The sequence below is a fragment of the Bos taurus genome, chromosome 9 (genome assembly GCF_002263795.3).
Source record: "Bos taurus isolate L1 Dominette 01449 registration number 42190680 breed Hereford chromosome 9, ARS-UCD2.0, whole genome shotgun sequence".
In the NCBI taxonomy this organism is placed as follows: domain Eukaryota; kingdom Metazoa; phylum Chordata; class Mammalia; order Artiodactyla; family Bovidae; genus Bos; species Bos taurus.
In genome coordinates this window covers 85374172-85378933 of record NC_037336.1, presented here as the reverse complement: position 1 = coordinate 85378933, position 4762 = coordinate 85374172, and positions in this window count along the sequence as shown.

Sequence of the window (4762 nt, the reverse complement as noted above, 5' to 3'; positions counted from 1 at the left end):
TATCTTTGTTTTCTTCCTCAAGTCGCTTTCCGTGTCCATGAATTTTTAACATTCCTACTATCTCATGTAAGCCTTTAAAGCTTTTTAAAAAGTCCATGATTTTAAGTTCTTCTCAAAGGGAGGCTCTTTTCAGAGTGTGTCATCTGTGATCATCGATGATATTGCCTAAACCTTGGAGTTCTTTTGAAGGCTGGGAAACCATATTAGATTTAAATTTTATTTAGTTTACTAAAATAATTACAACTTTCTAAAACCATAAAGTATGTATTTGTTGCTAATGTCATTCTGTGGCTTGGGTCTTCTTAATTACATGAGAATGTCAATTTTCATTTGCATAAGGATAGGAAATAATGATTATTTGATCCTGCTAGTTCTTTAGGCTTTTAATAAGTGAGGCTTCATTGTATAATTTGTTTTCAAAAGCCTAAACCAAGCAAGGTTTTAAACACATTGCTAATGTTTAATCTAATGTTAAAACACATTGCTAATGTTTAATCTAATGTTAAAATTTTAAGAAATTTTAAAAATAGGGGAGAATGCTAGAAATAAAAAAGGCTTTATATCCTTTAAGATGAATTATTGTTTTCTTTCTTGGTATATGAAAGAGTTTTCTCTGTGTGAAATTTAGAAGTTCTCATAAACATTCCTTTTCTACATGTTGACATAAGAATAAAATAAATGAAGAGCAACAGTAATCTCCCAAGGAATCACAGTGCAGCATGAAAATGGGAAATAAAACTTCCAGTCTAACATTTAAGAGACTTGGGTTCCATATAAAGGACCTGAGCCTTTGGAGAGTTTTTTTTTTTTTTTTCACAGAGACAATGCCTGTCTCAAGTAGGGGCTCTGGTGTGAAAGATCACAAGACATCATTTCTTCAGTTTAATAATCCATTTAATACCACCTTTCAATCCCATTTCATGCTCAGTAAAGCAAGAATAAGCGAACCTTTTGCTGACACTGGTTTTGCTGAAGAGCTTTTGTTTATAAGGCAGTGGTGACATGATCTTATCTTGGGCCATCATTATTGGTTTGGCTTCTCCTCCCCATCCAAGCAATGCCTTCCTGTGACATGTGCAGTATTCTCATAGCAGTGATTCCTGTCCTGGGCTGAAGTGGAGACATGTCTCAACTTGCTGCCTCAAACATTTGTTCAAGTGTTCACCTTTTCAACCATCTCTGAATGCTGAGGAGGAAATATAAATTCAACCGCTTGAACATGAACAAAGGCAAAGGGAGCCCTATTAAACTTCCAGCAGATGCACAGTGCATACTTAATGACTTCACACTGAAGGTAAGTTCTTCTGTGAGTCGTGATCACCTATGAAATGCAGAATTATGATCGAGTGAGTGAGAAAAAGTCATGTAGAGTCGAAGATGATCCAGCCCTTAGCATTCGCTCTCTCTAAGATCTGAGACTGTTACGAAGATGCCATGTTGCTCCATTTTTGCTGTTTGAGATTTATAATAGTGACCAAAGAGAATGATAGGAGTTTGCACGAAAAAATGCTTTCATGGGGTATATTTTAAGAGACTGACTCAGCATTTTCAAATGAAATACACTATTATGGTTTTCATAAAATGTGTATACTATGGCAATTTTATCTTAAATTTCTATAGGACTTCACGGGCTGCTTTCACATAGTAACATTAACCTTTGTTTTTCAGATGAAAGAATGGAAACTTAGAGACTAAATGAATGGTCTCAACCAAAGTCCTATAATACAGTATTAGCAAAGCCACTTTTAGAACCCAGGCCTCCAACTCATAAGGCAGTGTTCCCTCTATTACGCTAGTCATGCCCCTTGGAGTCTCAGTGTTCCCTGATGTTCCTCTGGTATTCCTCCCTCTGTTACACTTGGAAGGACACTCAGAGGTGTCCTACAAATTTGACAGTAGATCTAGGCCTATACTTCGAGTCTAATTGCTGCTTTACCACAGGATAAATATCCATTTCCAAGCACAGCAATGGCCTATTCAGTTCAGTTCAGTTCAGTCGCTCAGTCGGATCCAACTCTTTGCGACCCCATGGACTGCAGCATGCCAGGCCTCCCTGTCCATCACCAACTCCTGGGGTTTACTCAAACTCATGTCCATTGAGTCGGTGATGCCATCCAACCATCTCATCCTCTGTCGTCCCCTTTTCCTCTCGCCTTCAATCTTTCCCAGCATCAGGGTCTTTTCAAATGAGTCAGCTCTTTGCATCAGGTGGCCAAAGTATTGGAGCTTCAGCTTCAGCATCAGTCCTTCCAGGGAATATTCAGGACTGATTTCCTTTAGGAGGGACTGGTTGGATCTCCTTGCAGTCCAAGGGACTCTCAACAGTCTTCTCCAACACCACAGTTCAAAAGCATCAATTCTTCGGCGCTCAGCTTTCTTTATAGTCCAACTCTCAAGTCCATATATGACTATAGACCTATTATGGGTTCATTAATATGGACAAAGGGGCCAACACACCGCTAAGTGACTAAAGAGAGAGTTTAAAAATACATCTGTAAATAACAGCTTCTGCAAGGTTTCACATTGACATCCCGAAGAAGCATGTATCCAAAGCACACTGTGTATAGGATGCTCACGATAAAAGTTCTTTCCCAGAAGGGCCAGGAGTTAGGTGGAAAGACAGGGTATGAGTCTAAGAAAATATCCAGTTCCAGCCACCACCATGACAAAGACGGTGCAGAGCATCTTCATGGCTTTTGATGCATTTGGAAATATAGGGAGAATAAGTAGAGAAAAACCTTAGGCATAAAAGCAGGGAGCTTGTTTTAGGGAAGAGAGAGCTGGAGACTGAAGTGAGTAGCTCCAGGCAGTGCCTGGGTTGCCATGAGAAGCTGGAGTCCTGCGGTAGATCCCCAGACGACTCTGAGCCTCAGGGTTTTCTGTGAAAGTGGTTTGTTGTTCAGTCGCTCAGTCCTGTCTGACTCTTTGTGGCCCCATGGACTGCAGCACACCAGGCTTCCCAGTCCTTTACTCTCTCTCAGAGTTGCTCAAACTCATGTCCATTGAGTCAATGATGTCACGGGAAGAGGGCTCATATAACAAAGTCGTTTAGAGGAGTTAAGTGGGAAAGTGCTGTGTACATCATAAAGCAATGCACAAAGGAAGAGAGTGTGAAGGACAGACTGTCACCTATGGCTGTAATAGTTGGCTGTGATTTTGTCATGATGATGCCAATCACTTGTAGTACAGCCACGCTCGCAAACTACTGTGGATGCTTTACAGACGTCTTCCACCCCAGCTGCTCTCTGACTTGGTACACCAGTTCATGTAGCCATGTGGCAAACCCCCGATGTGGCACTTGGCAAATGGTGAGGTATGTTTGTGTCCCTCCACAGCACTATTGCATGCACTTTAGGAGCGTTAGTCTGTACATGCTGATGGGCCAACAGCAACCCGCTTCTAAGAGCTGTGTTCCTGCACCACCCACATTTGAGGCACTATCCTTTGATTTCCGAACATCACAGAAAGCACATTTTGTTGTAAAATTATAAGACAGCATATCACTATTTTTTTTTCCTCTCTGGGCTCTTTGTTTTCTTTTATGAATTCTTAGAACTAGATATTACATCCTATGAAATTATCCATGATTGGCTTTAATTTGCTTAGCTATGTCCACCTAGATTATGGGCAAAAAAAAAAAAAAAAAACACATGATAAAGGATGGACTTCTACAGCATGTGGCTTTCCAGGCTCCATCAGTAATACTGTCACAGCAACCCTAGGTGAGTTTTCAAATTATCTGTGGGGTCAACTGGAAATCAAAAGGCATTAAAAACAGAGTTAGTTTGCATTTTACTGCGGGGTCAGTACAAAAGAAAATAGAAGAAAGATTTCCTGTATCCAAGAGTTCAGAGTTGTATGCGTGATATTAATCACACGCCCACATAATTAATATTGTGCCTGTGTTTTGACAGGCAGCTTGATGCTAACTAGAAATCACCTTAAATCCTATTCAAGATCTTTTAAAAAAAAATTCAGCCTTGCATTTTATAAAGCCTAACATAAGAGCATGTGTATAAGATGTAGAGACAGGCTGGAAAGAAGCCACATTAGGTATTAACAGCTATGGGAAAAAGTGTAGATTTGGGAGGTACAATAGGACTCTCTCTGGTCCAGCTTTTCATCAGTACCTGGGATGGAGCTAGAGAAGGATGCTGATCAAATGTACACATGAAACAAAGATGAACAGGGTCATGAACAAACATGACAGAATCAAAACACAAAAGGATTTGGAGGTTTAAACACCAGACAAAAACAGGCTGAATTGTAACAGGAAAAATATCTGGGATTTAGAGTAGATTTACAATAGATCATAAGCAGGAATCAGAGGTCATCTAATCAAGAGCCAAAGCCTTCATTTTCACCAAAGGTGAGATGGCTGTTTAACAACCACAAAAATCCTCCATAAAATTAGCCTATGCTAATAGAAGGAAATATTGAAAGATATTTTTTGCATCTAACAGAGGAATCAATCGTTCCCTGAAGCCTGCATATTAGCATTACTGAAAAAGATTTAAAATAAATTCAGATTTCCTGGCCTTTTTGGAACTTTTTTTTGGCTTACCTTTTCTAGAACTCTTGAAGCTATCTGTTCTAGTATAGGATATGATTGTTATAATTTCTTTACATTTCTAAAGTCTTTCACTCTATCTTCTGATAATTTGTATATCTGAGTCAGTTTCTTCAAAAATTAACTTCTACCTTTTGCTGAAATTACCTCAATTCTGTCAGCAAGAGCTCGTTGGCTTTAGCTAGTATTGAC